We start from the raw sequence: 17,408 nt of genomic DNA, 5'->3' as shown, positions 1-17,408 counted from the left end.
AATTCCAACGCGTATCTATTCATTCCTTAATAATAATATATCAACTGCCTACTAAATTCCATCCTACATAAAAAAGTGATTAAGCAAAGAAACAAAGTCGGTACAATCCTTTTTACGGCATTACTAGTAACTTCAAAAGGAGTATTTTGCCTTTTGTCATTTGTCACATTTTTGTCATATTAGTCTGAAAGATAAAACACACTGGTGAAAACAATGGAATTCTGGAAATTAAAAAAAAAAGTGCAATCCTGAATATTAATCTCTTCCTAAATCTAATAATGCTGTTTTGGCAAATGGATTAGGCCATTATTTATTTACCCAGTCAAAAGAACAAGGCAATTGTTTATTCAGGGCTCCGTCTGAAATATAAAAGCGTATTTAGTGTTCTAAAACAATGTATGCTCCGTAAACAATAGATCGCAATGTGGATGTTCAAGTACTCCTTTATCAAATAAACCCTTATTATCGCCGACTTGTACAGGAGCCTCACGCCACCCTTAGTGCCACAGGACTGATTAAAACCTCCTCTACACATTCTCAACTCTATTTTTAAATTTATCTCCGGTATAATTGACTTCACATTTCCAATCTCATTAATCAGCACCACTCCTTGAGAGGGGAATAGCCAAATACTGGGAACGGTTAAAGAATCCTCCCATACCTGTAAAGGAAGTGATGCGCCTTACTGAAACTGAAATAACGGAGCGCCCCTCTTTCGGAGTTAGCCCGGAAATGAAGTTGAGAAGCCTTCCCGGGAAGGGGGGCCGGTAAGGTCCTCAACTTGTGTGGTGGGCTCTGAGACACCACGCCGGGCTGCCCGCAGGCCAGGGCAAAGTTCCGGGGTCCGAGGCCGCCCGCAGCAGCAGCAGCAGCAGGTAGAGCGGGCTGGCGGGGAGCGGCGGCCCTGTCCTCGCGGGTGCGGGTGCCGGGAGTGGCTCCGCGCCCCAAACCCCGTAATGCAACAGCCCTTTTGCCACTAAGGCGAACGCACGCTCTCTAGTAATTCAACACCCTTACTTTCAAACTGGAGGCCGGGGGGGGGGGGGGAGCGGCGCAGAAGTTCCAAGAAATCCCCCCTCCCCTACACTGCAAAATGTAATTCTACCCGCGCTGACTGGATTTTCAGAGTACGCTGAAAGGACGGGCCCGCGGGACCGCGCCCAGGCAGCGGGAAGCCGCCGCTCCCCCGGGGCTGGGGGGCTCCAGGACCCACCCCGAGGGCGGACCAGCAACGCGCCGTGGCGGCTTCGGGCCGCGCCCCGCCGCTCTCGCCGGCCCCGGGGGCGGCCTGGCCCGCCGAGCCGTTAGAGCGGCGGCGCCGCGGCCCGCGGGGCGCGAACGGAAAGGCGCGCGAGGCCCTCGCGGCGCGGCCGCCGGGCAGCGCGGGCCCCCGCAACTTCTCGCCGCCACCTCAGCGTCTCCGGCGCCGCCTGGGAGCAGGGGGTGGGGGAAGGGAGGGCGCCGGCGGCTTACCCTGAGAGCGAGCGGCTCCTTCCCACCCCGAGCGCTGCCGGTGCGCTGGGCGGCGGCGCCGGGCGTCGCGGCTGCGGTAGGGAGGGAGAGGAGGCGGTGGGAAGCACTGGGCCGCCAGAGACGAGAGGCGCCGCCACCACCGCAGACAGCTCCGCAATATGGCCGCCCGGCGGCTCCTCGGGGGAAAGGCGGGGCTGCCCCGCGCCCCCCGCCTCCCCCTGCCGGCCGGCCGGCCTCGCGCCGCGGCCTGAGCGCCAACGCCGCCGCCGCCGCCGCCGCCGTGAGGGCAGCTCGCGCCCCGCCCCCCGCGCTCGTGGCAGCCCGCCGCACGCGGCGTCGCCGGGGGTCGCCGCGGGTCGCCGCGCGGGGTGGGGACACGCGAGGGTCGGCCTCCGCCCGGGAGCCCCGCAGGGAGCCCTTCCTGGCGGGACTGGGCTGGAGGGACACGGGCTGTTAGGGCGGCGGGTCCGCCCCGCCCGAAGCTCGCGGTGCGCCCGCCGCCCCCCCTCCCCACGAGTGGAAACTTGAAACTCCCGCTGGTGCCAGAAAACTCGCCCAGGGCGTTTCCATCGCCCCCGAGGAGGGACTCCTCTTCCCGGAGGGGATCCAGAACCGAATCGGGCGGTGTTACTTGGCTGCTCAGCTGGAGAATCCTGGACCAGGAGACAGAAATGGGCCTATTTTAGAGGAATTTATATTTGCCACTGAGGGCGTTTAAAGGATTGTGGCAGTTTTTACCCAACTAGGAAAACTTGCTTTTTCGGATAACTCCACCAAAACCTCGATGGTTATGTCCCCAGTCTCGAGTGCAGATTTTTATCCTTTAGACAAGGACAATTGATAATTTTTTATTACGACCGACATCTTTTTTTTTTTTTTTTTTGGCAGTTGGAAGGACTTGATCAAGAAGAAAAAGTTTGAAGTGGGGCCCCCAAAGAGCAGCCAAACCTGAATTCTAGAATTAGAGAAGGTTAGACAATTGTTCCTAGCCTAACTCCAGGCGGCTCACTTTAGTAAGCGGCTGGGACTAGGCAGATTTCTTCCTAGTCCGTGTTCTGGCATCCACGCCAGGCTTCCATCCTCTCTCCTCGGTATCTTCTGCTGGGATTAAAAGAGCAACACCTGCTAAGAGTATATATGAACGGTAGTGCACAGAACCAGATCAGTCCAGCTTGCCCCGTTTGCAGTCTTTATGTAGTTTACCTTTTATGAACAAACTTGAGATTCAAATAACAAAATCTCAAGAGTGTATTCAACTTTTATAGAACAAATAATTCATATCCTTCCTGCCTTAGCATCTGTCTTCCCTGAGGCAGTAAGTAGCTGTTCTAGGAACTCTCTCCCCAGATCACTTTCACTAAGCTCAGGCTTCAGTTCACTAAGCTCCGAGCTTCAGTGAGTTTTCCCCACCGCCCTCTGCAACCTCCCTGAACAATTAAAAGCCCCAAGAGTTAAACTCAAAGGTCTTTAGATGGCAAATTCCTCAAGGATGGGAACCAGGTGTGTCCTTTTCTTAAAAGATTACTCCCTGACTTTATCCCCAGGGTGCAAGGATTATCCAGGTAATTGATCAGCCTTCCACATCAAGTTGCATGCATAAAGATAGGCAAAGTATTACGTAAATTCCTGGATAGTACACTAATCAAGCAAAAGTATGTAACACATACTTAGCAAAAGCTGCTACACTTTTACATACTTTTGCGATGAAAACAAAGGATTCACTATTGTTATGTGCTGGGCACTAGGGTAACAGGCTTTTTACATGAGCATCTCTTTTGATAATTACAACAACCCTGTGTTTGGGGTCAATATTAACATTGACCCCCCCCCCTTTTCAATCAGTAAATAAAGAGGCTCAAAGGAGTTAAGTAATTTGTAACATAGCCAGGAAGTGGCAGAGAAATGACCAAACCTAGTTATATTTGACTCCAAAGCCTTGATTTTATCCTATACTCTGCAACGGCAAACAGACCAGAAAATGTAACATTTCAGTTGGCTATCACATTAGTAAATATTTAAGTAAAAGAGAACATTCAAGGCTGGTGAGATAAAAAGGGTACTCTTAGACGTAGGGAGTGGGAGTGTAAGCTGAAACAACCTGTTTAGAAAGCAATTTGGCACAGTGATTCAACCTATAAAAATGTTCATCATCTTGTAACCCTTAATCCCATATCTGGGATTCTTTCTGAATGAAATCATCTGAAATACAGCAAAAGCTTTATTCGTAAACTGTAGATCACAATATTATTTATAAGATGCAAAAATTAAACATGGAAACGAAATATCTTAAAGGTAGCCATATATGCTCTGAAACATTTTGGGTAACAACTTTAAATGTTTATGTAATGTGTATAACATCATGACATATTTTTTGTAGTATTGGAGGGAGGGAACAAGTTAGGAAACTATCCATGCAGTATGATCACATGTACATTTTTAAAAAACCAACAACAAAGAGGCTCCTGGGTAGCTCATTTGGTTGGGTGTGCGACTCTTGGTTTCTGCTCAGGTCATCATTTCCAAATTGTTATAGGCTCTGCGTTCAATGCGGAGTCTGCTTGAGATTCTGTCTCTCCCTCTGTCCCTCCACACCGCACCCCCCCCACCCTGTGCCCACGCTCTTCCTCTCTCAAAAAAAAAAAAAATATGAGGTGTTAGAAAAATGAGAAAGATTGAAACCCAGGGTTGGCTGGGTGGTCTTCTACGGGCATTTGTTTTTCTTTAATCTTTTCTTCAGTTTTTTTCTTTTACAGTGTAAAAAAATTATTTTAGTTTTACTACAGTGTGGATCATCAATCACCCAAAAACAGCAAAGGCACTGTTTCCTAAGTGTGAGGCTATTCTGTGAAAAACTGTGATGAACTGAGCTGGCAGAACTTTATATTAGGGGTCAGGTATCTTCATTGTAAATATCATCTACACACACCATTGTTTTGTTTTGTTCCTTACGTCAAATATATGCATCTTTAATGAAATGAGCGAATTGAAAATTTTCTTTCTCTGTTTTATTCCAACATTTCAGATTTCAAGGGGAAAAGTTCACACATTTGCTGAAACTACATTTTTTCAGAAAAACAATCTGATGATATTATCAGTAGTTCCAAAAACATTTACATAGCAACTACCTAATATGCATAAGAAAGAGGGACAGGGCGCCTGGGTGTTTCACCGAACTCTTGATTTCAGCTCAGGTCATGATCTCAGGGTCCTGAGAGCCTTTCTCTCTCTCTCTCAAATAAATACATAAATCTTAAAAAAAAAAAAAAGACCAAAAGCAACCTATTAAAATCTATTACTAACTCTTCTATGCTACAATCCGATTGCACTCCACCATAACAAAATTGACTAATTCTGGATTCTGGAATTCCAATGATAGTTACAAAGCATTTGTCTCACTAGCACATACAAAATTCCTTCTTGAAGAAAACTCCTTTTTGCAAGTGTGGTTTGTAAATGCAAGGTTTTCCATCTAGAATAAACTCGCTAGTTTGAGTAAGGCTAGGCTCCTGCCCTCTGGATTCAGTAATGAGAAAGGCAAACAAACAGTTGTGCAATATGAGCTGTAATAAAGATAGACACATAGTGTCAAGTGAGACAGAAAAGAAGGGTGGTTAAGTTTGCCTAGAGAAGAGAAAGCCCCTCAGAGGAAGGGGTGTTGAAGGGGTGAATAGAGGTGCCCCAAGAGGGAAGAGGGGAAAGGCAATGAACTTTGAAGACTACATAGCAAGATAGGGTTGATGTTGAGATAAGGATGTTTATAATCAGAAAAGGAAAGTAGAGGTATGTTTGGGAAGATCAAAATTTCCCCTTCATCCTTAAGGAAGTAGGAATCCATATAATGTAGTAAGAAGGGGAATAACATGATCCTCTGTGTTAGTAAAGTAACTGGCAGCCACGTGGATTACTTGGGAGAGTGGTTCCATGACACAGTGATCGGTAAGATCACTAGGGACACCTCAGACAGTTTTGTTGTAAAAGTCCAGGCCAGAGAGGATGAAGAACTGACCATGGGAGGTTTTGAAGATGAAAAGGAGGAAATAGAATCTTTTTAAAAATTTTGGAGATAGGCTTCGAGAAGTAAGAGAAAAGGAGATGTGAAAATGATTTCAGGTTTCCAATGAGTACCATTAAGTACCATTAAGTAAAAGAAGTAGAAGGGAGAGGTCAAGGTAATTAGGCAAGTTACAGAGATGCTGATTTTAAGTGTCTATGGGTAACCTAGGAACAAGTGTACATTCAGTAACTGGAAATAAGAACTATGGTGAATGAGACATCCAATAAATTTTCATTGAATAAATGAACATAAGTAACATCCTTGAAACAGGCCTTTTATTTCCAGCTGTGTCTTTGGAAAATATAGTTTTGTTCAACTCAAGGATTTGAATATTAAATATTAGATATTAAGTTAATCTAAGCATTATATACTAAAATGTTTTTCCATGAAAAAAATTTATTCACTATATTTAAAAAGCTATAAAGATGTAAAATCACAACTATTTTATTTTTTTATTATTTTTTTATAATGATTTTTTATTATATTATGTTAGTCACCATACAGTACATCCCCGGTTTTCGATGTAAGGCTCGATGAAATCACAACTATTTTAAACACCTATACATGGAAAGAAATGCAGAAGAGAATTTTCTATTGTGAACTGCAATATTCCATATGATTCCTACTACCTTGCCTATTTAAGTACATATTCACAGTATGCTCACCAATATAACGGCCCTCAGTAAAAACAAAGTAAATAAAACTATCTTATCATCTGCTTTGTATGCCTAGTAGGCCATACAAATTTAATTGCTGATATAAGCTATAAAATTTCAGTACAGTCAACAGAATTTTGATGGGTAACGTACCTAAAGGAAGGCTCAAGAAACCGCAGATCTGCTCCTGCCTTTGTTCTCTCCCTACCAAATATCAGATTACATAAGTACATACTTCATAATGTGTTCACAGATATGAGCATATTAATCTTCAATGAAGACAAGGTAAAAGTTATTACTTAATCCTCTCTGCTTATAGAATAGAAAAGCCAGTTTAGTTTGTGATAAAAGGCAAGAAAATTTCAGAGGTAAGCAACAAACAGAGTGGAAAGAGTCTGAAGGAGGGAGTCCACAACCTTGGCTTTATTCCCGATTCCTACAAACAAGTTGCTAAGTGACCTTGGAAGATCTGATGGACTATTCTGTAACTTACTTGCTAAAGAGTGTTAAAGGAGAATGTGACGTGTATTGTGCCCTTTCAAGAGCCTGTCTGAAGATGTCAAGGATTTTCAGGACTAGAAGATCTCAAAGAGCATTAACTCCCCTCTCCAGCATTATTGGGAAATGGCCACCCCATCAAAAGTGGCTTCCTCCCACTAACTGTGTGAAAGCTCCAGGAAAGAATTTTTTTAAAAATTTATATCGACTCCCAGTTTTCTCACCTATTAAATAGGGAGCTGGATTAGACTGACCATCTGTACACCTTCTTCAAGCTCTAAAATTCTTCAACTCTGACTCTGATTCACCCATAAAATAGTTCAGTCTAATATATAACATGTAATTTCTAGAATTTATTATGTATCTTACAAACTATGCAGAAAGTATTTGTGTACAATCACTTCATAGTGTTTCATAATTTCTGACCCAAATATCCATGAGTTTATGACTCAATAAGCCTTGTACATTATTAGACTGTCCTTGTCTCATGACAGAGATATAAATAAATAAATGAATAAATGAATAAATATTCACCCTTTAGAACTTTAGCACCGAGTATTCTAGACAGCTGTTTTCTAGTTTATAACACTTTAGTTGTACTTTAATTTAGTTGAATATACAGGACAGTTGTTATTTACTGAGAGGAAAGGTGCCCAGCCCCCTGTGAAGTGTCTAGCGTAGAAGACTTACACTCTCCTGTGTTGGTTCTAAAATACAGCCGCAGAGTATCTGATACTCCTCCCTGCAGAGGTGGGACCTAGGTCCCCTCCTCCATGAATGTGGGCTGGATTTAGCAACTTGCTTCTAACAAACAGAGAAGTGGAATTGATGGTACGTGACTTCTGAGACAAGATCCTAAAGGCACTGCAGCTTCCCCCTCATTGGCTCTCTCTGGGGTCATTTGCTTCAGGGCAAGCCAGACGCCCTGTCACCAGGACACTCAAACAGTCTCTGGAGCTGCCTGCGTGGTAAGAACTGGAAGCCTCCAGCCGAGAGCCAGTAGGACCTGAGGCCTTCCTCTAACAGTTGTGTGAGTGAGCCCCTGTGGAAGCCCATGAATCTTCTAGCCCCAGGCAAGCCGTCAGGTGACTGCAGCCCCTGCCAGGAACCTGAATGCCACCGCTTGAAAGATCCCTACACCAGAACCACCCAGCTCAGCCACTCCTGCCTCCTTGACCCACAGAAATTATGAGATAATAAATGTCATTTTAAGTCACTAAGGTGTGGGTAGTATTTTTATGTAACAATAGATAACTAAAGCATTTACCTATAAGGATTTCCACTCGAGTTGGGGCACTCTTTATTTTCAAAAAATGACTGAATTCTAGACTACAATCATACAATCTTAAATCTGGATAGGACTTAAAAGAACAGTCTGCCCCTTACTTTGCAGAAGCAGAAATGAGGATCTGCAGAGCTTGTCTTGCTCAAATCTGGTGTGCTTCCATTGTTCCCGATCTCAACCAGAAGTGCAGGAGCCCTCCTTAACACTTCCCTCTCCTTCATCTCCTTCATACCCAGCCTATTGCTTAATCCTATTGCTCTAACCTCCTCTTGCTTCGGTCTAATTTTTCATATCTCTACCACTCCCAGCCAGATCACACAATGGTTCTCTCTTCTGGACCAGTGATAGCCTTGTAACTGGTCTTCTCATGTCAGCTCACATGCCCCTACAATTATCTCTCAATATTGAATCCAGAGTTAATTTGTTGAAATGTAATTATTATTATCTCACATCTCCTTCCCATTTCTTCCCCCAGACCCATTTGTTGACCTCCTATTATTGGTCATTGGTTTGCATTTATTTTCCAAGCTCAAGCCGTTCTGACCATCTATAATTCCCAGAATATGCCTGCTGTCCCATCCGGGTCACTAGGACTTTGCATATACAGTTCCCTCTGCCCCATTTATCTAGTTGACACTTGATCATCCTTCAGGTCTCAGTCACAGTCCAGCCTGCACTGACCACCCTGACACCCTGGCGCAACCTCCAGGTGACTTTTCTTTGTAGTACTTCATGGCTGTTGTATTGTTAATTCATAGATTTTAAAATTGATGTCTGTTCTATTAGACTGCAAGTCTGTAAGTGTAGATACAGCATCAAATTCTCTTCTCTCTTGTGCCTTAGCACTTACCACAGTGTCCAGAGCACTATATGGTGTTCAGTAAACAGTTGTGAAATGAGCGAATGAAACTACCCAAGAAGTTAGTGTGAGACAAAAATCTAGGCTTCCTGACTCCAAATTTAACGTGAATTACAACCTGCTGCTCTCAATTTGTTGTGCTCAAGTCTGAGTACCAACACGACGCATTTATTAACTGCAAAGAAAATCGCTGATACTTTTTGAATTGTTTTTGGCAACACTAATGGTATATAATATCTAGGCGTCGTTACTGTATTAAGATGACAAAGTCCTTGTGTGGGCTTGTTTACTTTGACTTTGCTGCTTATTTCCTGAAATACATCTGTGGTGGTTAATTTTATGTATCAGTTTGACTGGTTTAAGGGATACCCAGATAGCCAGTTAAAAAAATATTTGGGGGGGGGGCGCCTGGGTAGCGCGGAAGTTAAGCGTCTGCCTTCGGCTCAGGGCGTGATCCGGGCGTTCCAGAATCGAGTCCCACATCGGGCTCCTCCGCTGGGAAGCCTGCTTCTTCCTCTCCCACTCCCCTGCTGTGTTCCCTCTCTCGCTGGCTGTCTCTATCTCTGTCAAATAAATAAATAAAATCTTAAAAAAAAATATTTGGGGGGTATGTCTGTGAAGGTGTTTCTGGAAGAGGTTAACATTTGGTTCAGTGTACTGAGTGAAGAGATCTGCCTTCACCAGTATGGGTGGGTATCAAACAATTTCTTGGATGTCCAAATGGAACAAAAAGGTGAAGGAAGGGCTCATTCTCTTTCTTTTTGAGTTGGAACATCCATCTTCTCCCATTCTTGCACTTCAGAGCTCCTGCTTCCCAGGCCTTCAGACTCCAGGCATGATGCCAGCAGCCCTTTTGTTCAGGCCTCTGACCTTGGACTGGGAGATATATCACTGGACCCTGAGTCTCAGGCCTTCAAATTCAGACTCAATTATACCACTGGCTTTCCTGGCTCTCCAGCTGGCAGACAGCAGATCATGGGACTTCTTGGCCTCCATAATCATGAGCCATAATCATGAGCCAATTCCTACAATAAATCTTCTCATCTATTTATCTATTGGTTCTGTTTTCTCTGGAGATCCCCGACTGGGTACAACAGCCATTACTTGAAACAATTCAAAAGCAACTTTCACTATAAATTGCTTTACACAACATGAGAGTTAATGAGTTAGTAACTGTGGCCCATCCTCATCCCTGCCAGGCAGCCTGTGGCCTGCCAGGTCTCACTCGTGGACCAGAGCCCTCTAGAAGTCTCACCCAGAGTCGTGAGTAGGATTTCAGTGGGCTTGTGCCAGCAGAGCTTCTAGACACCCCAGGAAAAGAAAAGAAAAAAATAAGTTAGTAATTGAATGTATGAATGCTTTCCTACTTAAGATAATATGTCTATGTAATGATTACGGAAAAGTTGGAGAGATGGTCTAAATCAGAATTGGCTGTTATTGGGAAATTCCTAGCTGTTACTGATAACTATGTGTGAAGAAAGCAGGGAAGGGGGCAAACTGTAAGCCCTTTGCAAATCCACTTGGGTCCTTGATTTAGCCCAGTTATCAATCTTGGGAGTACTTTGCAAATCACCGGCCTGTGCCTCTGTTCCCTTTCTTAGAATTCCTTCTTTGAGCATTGTGATCTGACTCAAAAAGAGGGTGACCAGGGTGGCCCTGATGCACTGAGGTGGTGACCATCCACTGCTCTGACCTACTCTCAGCTCTCTGCGAGACATGGTGCTTCCAGGTGCATGTGCCAGATGCTAGGGTAAGTTCTTCAGGGGAAAAAATAAAATAAAAGAATGACTTTCCCAGCTAGTGAAGGACTTTTTGGTTCAAAGGTATGCTCTAAACTACTTTGGAATTTGAAAGGTGTTTTCTCTTTTTTCTGTGGCAATGACTTTGAAGGGTGGCTCAATGCAGAGGCTCATTAAAACAAAATGGACTCCCTCAATCACACCCCTCAGCCAACCGAGGTTTGTAAACATGTTTCTATTGGAACATATACAGGGGTTTTAACTTGAGATGACAAAAACGTGTACCCTTTTTGACTGACTGAAATTCAATCATTCATTTAACTGTCAATCACTGACCCAACATGGAGCATTGACTATGTTGTAGGCTCAGTTCTAAGTTCTGGGAAAACAAGATTAGCAAGACTATCCTTCCCCCAGGAAATTCAGTCTACTGGGAAGCACAATGTCACAAACAAAAAATTACAAAATCATTTGACAAGTGCTCTAAGTCTTCTCCCCTGAACTCCAGGCTCATCTATTCACTTCTTGCTCAACATCTCTACTTGGTGCCCAGGGATATCTCAAATTTAACATGCCCAGGACTGAACCCATCATCTTCTCTACCTTCTCTACTAAACCTCCTCCTTCCCCCTTTCTTCCCCTTCTCCTCCTTCATGTGTGTTCCATCTTATTGTGAAACCATCTCCTAGCCAGACATCCATCCTAGAAAACTGAGAATAATTCCGAACCCATTCAGCCCCCTCTTTCCATCAGTCATCAAGTCCTGTGAATATTATCTTTTAAAGAGTCCTACAGCCCACCCCCTCCGCCCTAACTCCAAGATGCTGGTAAACTTCCCACCTGGAATCCCAGGCCCGTGTTCTGACCCTCTCAAACCTATCCTTCACAGGGTGTGATTGCCTGCGTTTTCTAATTGGAGAGCTTAGCACAGAGCCCGACCCAGAGTAAATTCTACTGTAATTAACACCAAGTGTTAAAGTAGATGAGAAGTACTGACAGGTCAGCTTTCTGAATGGAGTATTTTGTTTGTTTTATGCTAGTCTGGAATGTCAGTATTCTGTATCTCAAAGGTGACCAGGTCACTGAACATCTGGCTCAGATACCCTAAATTTGGAAGAGATGATGTAAGGTAATGGTAAAACACTGACGCCTGGGTCCAGTACTGACATGTAATGCATTTGAAATAACACCCGATGCTGTTTTGTCTTCCTTTCCCTTCATTTCATTCATACAGAATGCCCATTTTCTACTTGAACAGTTAGGATTCAGTTTAGCAGAAAGTGACAGAAAACCCCACATAATCATCCTTTAAAAAGATAGAAATTTTTCTTTCTCAACATGATATCCGGATAGGCAGTCTAGAGCTGCTGTGGTGCCTGCCCATTCACCAGGGACCCCAGCTCCTGCTGTCTTTGCACTCTGCCATCTTCAACATATGGCTTCTACTTCATGGTCAAAAGGGCTGCCCCAGCTCCAGCCATCGTGTTCACATCAAAGCCACGAAAGGGATAAAAAAAAGAGAAAAGCATATCCATTCTTAAGGTTGCCTGGGTGGCTTGTCCGTTAGGTGTCTGACTTCTGCTCAGGTCATGATCTGTGGGTCCTGGGATTGAGCCCTGCATTGGTCTCCATGCTCAGGAGGGAGTCGGCTTCTCCCTCTCCCTTTGCCTCTCCCCCTGCTTGTGCTCTTTCTCTCAAATAAAGTCTTAAAAAGAAAAGCAAAGAAAAGAAAAAGAGAAGCCATGTCCATTCTTTTAAGGACCCTTCCCACAATAGGGAAACCTCAGCCAGGGAGTCAGCAGGCAAATGGCACAGGTGCGAGGGCGTCACTGTCACGTGGCATCTGCATGCAGTCAGAGGACATGCAGAGCTGGTACCGCAGCAGCAGCTGGGCCCAAACAAGAGGCCGAAGTCGGAGACACAGGAAGCTGAACCATCTCAAGTGTCACCTACGAGATGTCTGATGCAACAAACATCCAGCAGTCTCCACCACACCCCCCGAGTTTGGACGACCCTCTCACCGACAAAGCCAGCGTGCCCCTGGGTACTCAATGCCTAACACTGAGACACTTGCACACCTGAGTCAGTAGCAGCAACAACAGCATTTAGCAACCACCTGCTCCAGGCCAGGTGATCTGCTAAGAGCTTTACAGGTACACGGTCATTGAATCCCTCCAACAAACGTGGCTGGAAGGTAGTATCTCTTCTTCTTCTTCTCCTTTTGTTCTTGTTTTTGTTTTATGTGTGAGGAAACAAATCGAAATGTGAACGTGACCGGTAATCCGTGAGATCAGGATTTACACTCAGGAAATCGCCAGGGCTCACGCACTGCTCTGTTGCAGGGCATGAACCATGAGAAAGTTGTAAAATCGGTGTGGGATTTGAAAAAGATACTTTTGGGAAAGTAAACTTCATGATCTTAAAGAACATGTTAGTATCTGATGGAAAAACCTAATGATTTTTTCTTCTCCACTGTAGAGTTCCACCCATCATTCCTGCCTGGAAACACGCAGTGCCTTTAGTGGCCAGGTTCTCCTGCAAGGGCAGACGCCTGCGGACCCGTCTCCTCGCCAGGCCAGCTCCTTTATTCATCCTTTTCTCCCAGCGGATCCAAGTGTGATCCTAGCTGTCTTCTAGCATTGCCCCGCATTCCCCAGCTGAGATTTCTTCTCCCTTCTGCCCTGAAAACAGTGTCATTGTTTCTTCCCGCCTTCTTCCTCTCTGTGCCAGAAAATGACTCTGAGTGTTTCTGAGGAATTTTACAGCTTTCAAAAGAAGAAAAGCATATAAGAGGTTGAAATAACATCACAGAGAAATTTCAAATTTAGAAGCAGCCTTAAGAGCTTGATCATTATACCAGTTACTCATTTTTCCTGGGAATGCAAATGTAACTAGGTCAGACTGTCTACGGTTCCTTCTTTCTCTGGCGCATCATTTAGTAAAACCTGGACCCAGACAATCCAGTCCCTTGAGCTCTCATGAACTCGTAGGGCTGGAGCCTCTGAGAGCTGCTTCCTTTGATGCGGAAGGCATCGTTCTTCTTCCCAGTCCACCCAGTCTCCTTGGGAAGTCTGCACGAGGAAAAGTACAGAGGCTGATGAAGAGGCTTGACAAAGCCTCAAGTGTGACTTTCTTGAATTTCAGAGAAAACTCAGACACTCATCTTTACAGTCATCATGTCACTCTTCACACCAAAAGTCACGTCAGGCTGTTCTGACAGTAACAGCCCAGTCCAAGGTGTCTATCCTTGATGGCTGTTTTACTCTCCACCTGCTTTCTCGACTCCAGGGTAACAACCACCTCCCCACTCAGCAAACTTTGCTGAAGTACCTGCAACCAGCCAGGCACTGTGAAAGGCGCCAGGCATAAGACACTTGCACTTAGCCTTTCTGTACCACTTCTCATCATCTCAACACATTTTTATAACATCCTGCCATATCTAGCAAATATGCATTATTTACCTTTAAATCACAGCCTCTGATGAGGCTCCTGTAGACCTCATTCACAGCATCGTTATCCACTCTTTGGCTTCAAACAGTACAACTTTTTGTCTGCTTCTTTACCATTTCTCTTCTTGAATACCCCCACTGAAAGCTGATCTAACACTGACCTCTGGATGTTGGCGCTGCCCGAATTACCTTGAGGTACAAAGGACATAATGCATCACAGACTGTCTGAGGCTAGACCATTCATTGGTGCTAGACCAGCAGGAGCACATCGATCATTTGGGTAAAGTCAGAATCATCAAAGAAAGACCAGAAGACTCAGCATTCTGTAGAACTCAACGAATATGTAAGACCCTAGCACCTGATCTGTGTCTTAGCTTGGTCCCTGATCAAACACAATTAAAAAACAGGGAATCTATTTTTTAGACTTATCTAAAAATGGATGTATCTAAAAATCTATTTACAGGGCACCTGGGTGGCTCAGTTGGTGAAGCATCTGCCTTTGGCTTGAGTCGTGATCCCGGGGTCCTGGCATCAAGTCCCGCATTGGGCGCCTTGCTCAGCAGGGAGGTTGCTTCTCCCTCTGCCTGCAGCTCTCCCTGCTTGTGCGCGCTCTCTCTCTGTCGAATAAATAAATAAAATATTTAAAAAAAATAAAAATCTATTTACAACAGGGATCTAAACAGGCTGTAGATCCTAGAATGACTCTTCACAGTTTTAACTATTCATAGTCTATAAAATTATACTTGATATTTGTAGCTAAGCAATTGTCACTTCTTACCAGGTGACAATTTCTATGGAGACCTATAATTAAGTGAAAAAGAAATATGCCAAACACATTACATGAAAAAGAAAAGAAATTCATCATTTCACAAACTGTGCCTTAAAAATCTTATAGGGGCGCCTGGGTGGCTCAGTCGATTGAATCTCCGACTCTTAATGTCAGCTCAGGTCTAGATGTCAGGGTCGTGAGTTTGAGCCCCACGCTGGGCTCCATGCTGGGTGTGGAGTTTACTTAAAAAAAAAAATCTTACAAAATTTTTATGTGTTCATGTATCAGAATCAGAGGCTATTTATAGCAGGTAATTTGTATATTAGCAAAAGAAAAATTGTGAGATAGACAAGAATTGTAATGCAATGTTATTGAATATTAATGACACTACTCGTCTCATAAAAGTGATGTGTTGGTTTTTACTTTTTTGAAAAGCTGACCCATATCTTTTAAGAAGGATGTCATATCAAAATAATAATTTCCTTCAAGAAATTTCCTTGTTTCCTTAACAATGAGGGAAAAAATGATGTTAAAATGTAAAAGCTCTGTAAGGTTCAACACTTTGGAGAGTATAGTAAGATAAACTCTCTCATATACTTTTATATATTTCTAATGGAGATGTAAATTGATACAATGTTGCTGATAAACAGTTTGATACCATGTCAGGAGTCCTCAATACATTCTTACTCTTTGGTCATTAATCCATTTCTAAGAGTTTATACTAAAAAATAAGGAAACGGTTTAACACACACACATATAGAGATGTTTAACACAGAATTATATATATTAGTGCAAACTTGAGGATAACCTAAGTGTCCCCAAACAAGGAAAGTTAAAGAAATTATGGCATGCATATCCACTACAATGTAATATTTATTACACAATAGAAAAAATTGCATTTTGACAATTACATGTAAAAATACTTGTAATGTAATGCTACCACCAAGCTACAGAACAAGACATGCAATATAATCCCAATTAAAAAATTATTATGTTTATATATGCATGAAAAAGTCTGAAAACAAAAATAGCAGCCATTACCCCTAAGTGGTAAGAAATATGCTTAATAGTTTAAAAACATTTTCCACATTTTCTGAAGTAACTTTTAATGACAAAATATTATTAAACCACATTTTGATACCTTAAATATAATTTTAACTTAACAACGTAACTATCATTTAAATATTGGAGGTGTAAAGTTTTGAAATGTTGGGTGAAGTTATGCAAACTTGGATTGCTAACATTACATAATTCATAAGCCAACTGGGAAGAATAGGAAGAACAGTGTTCAACAAAGCATTATGATGTTTTTTGCTTTATTGAGCTATAATTTCCATATGATAGATTGCATACATTTAAGGTATAAAATGTGATGAGTTTTGATGTATTCATTCTCTCATGAAACATCACCACAATGTGGATAAGGAATGTTAATACTATCAACCCAAAATGTTTCTTTGTGCCTTTTTATAATCCATTCCTCCCTTCCCCCAACTGAGGTTCAGGAAACCACTGAAGATTTTGTTGCTCTATATTAGTTTGCATTTCCTAGAATTTTATATAAATGAACTAATTCAGCATATACTTTTCTTTTGGCCATGCTTTTTCACCTTAGAATAATTACTTTGAGCTTCATTCATGCTGTAACGTGTACGAATAGTTTCCTTTTCAAGGTTGAATAGTATTTCCTGTATGAACATATCACAATTTGTTTACCCATTCAATTGTTGATGGACATTTGAGTTGTTTCCAGTTTGGGGGCTATTATAGATAAAGCTGCCATGAACATTTGTACAGAAATCTTTGTGTACAATGTACTTTCATTTCTCTTGAGTAAATGCCCAGGAGTGGAATGTTTGGGTCAAATTATACACACAACTAATGAAGAAACTGCCCAACAGGTTTTCACAGTGGTGGAACTCCTTCACATTTCCATCAGCAGCATGTGAGAATTCCAGTAGCTTTCTATTCTCACCAACACTTGATACTGTCAGTCTTTTTATTTAAAAAAAAAAAAGATTTTATTTATTTATCTGACAGAGAGAGAGACAGCACAAGTGGGGTCTTGGGATCGAGCCCCGCATCGGGCTCTCTGCTCGGCGGGGAGCCTGCTTCTCGCTCTCCCTCTGCTGCTGCTCTGCCTGCTTGTGCACAGATCTCCAGTACCATCTTAAATAGAAGTAGTCAGAACAGGTATCCTTGCCTCATTCCCAATGTTAGGGGAAAAGCATTCAGTCTTCACTATTAAGTATGATGTTAGCTGTAGGTTGTCCTTTATGAGATTGAGGGAGTTCCTTTCTATTTGTATTTTGCTGAGAGTTTTGTTAGGGAGTTGGATTTTTAAACATTCTGAGCATTATTTACAGTTTGAGCAATTAATGGGGCATCTGGCTGGCTCAGTCGGGGAGCATACAGCTCTTGATCTCAGAGCCCTGAGTTCAAGCCCCACGTTGGGTGTAGAGCCTACTTAAATAAACTAACCAACTAGACAAAGTTTGAGCAATTACTTTAATATAACCTTAAATTTTGTACCAAATACATACAAGAGTAAGTCATGTCTTAATTTTTTTTGTAAATTCTTTTTAAAGATTTTATTGATTTATTTGTCAGAGAGAGAGAGAGACTG

The 17,408-nt window shown here is 43.0% G+C and overlaps 1 protein-coding gene, 1 long non-coding RNA gene and 1 other non-coding gene across 4 annotated transcripts in view; 2 read left to right on the top strand and 1 right to left on the bottom strand.

The window, feature by feature from the left end:
• RDX (radixin) overlaps window positions 1-1,689 on the bottom strand; it is a 58,306-nt gene extending 56,617 nt beyond the window's left edge. Inside the window, exon 1 of one of the 2 annotated variants that reach the window (XM_045797734.2) lies at window positions 1,474-1,689. The gene's annotated coding sequence lies outside the window, so the exon portion shown is untranslated. Of the gene's footprint in view, window positions 1-661; window positions 787-1,473 lie in introns of those variants that run through there. The other variant, XM_087868460.1, reaches the window with a different exon arrangement.
• LOC123792544 (uncharacterized) lies at window positions 738-16,771 on the top strand. Its single transcript, XR_006779721.2, has 3 exons — window positions 738-875; window positions 10,427-10,575; window positions 13,043-16,771. It is a non-coding gene; the product is annotated as an uncharacterized LOC123792544 (long non-coding RNA).
• On the top strand, window positions 10,002-10,136 carry LOC123792743 (small nucleolar RNA SNORA52). Its single transcript, XR_006779784.1, has one exon. It is a non-coding gene; the product is annotated as a small nucleolar RNA SNORA52 (small nucleolar RNA).
• Window positions 16,772-17,408: the final 637 nt, after the last annotated feature.

This window comes from Ursus americanus, chromosome 16, assembly GCF_024610735.1.
Source record: "Ursus americanus isolate L20-20 chromosome 16, mUrsAme1.1.p, whole genome shotgun sequence".
NCBI classification, from domain to species: Eukaryota; Metazoa; Chordata; class Mammalia; order Carnivora; family Ursidae; genus Ursus; species Ursus americanus.
Note: the sequence above shows the minus strand (reverse complement) of the source record. Positions and strands in the feature narration are given on the sequence as shown.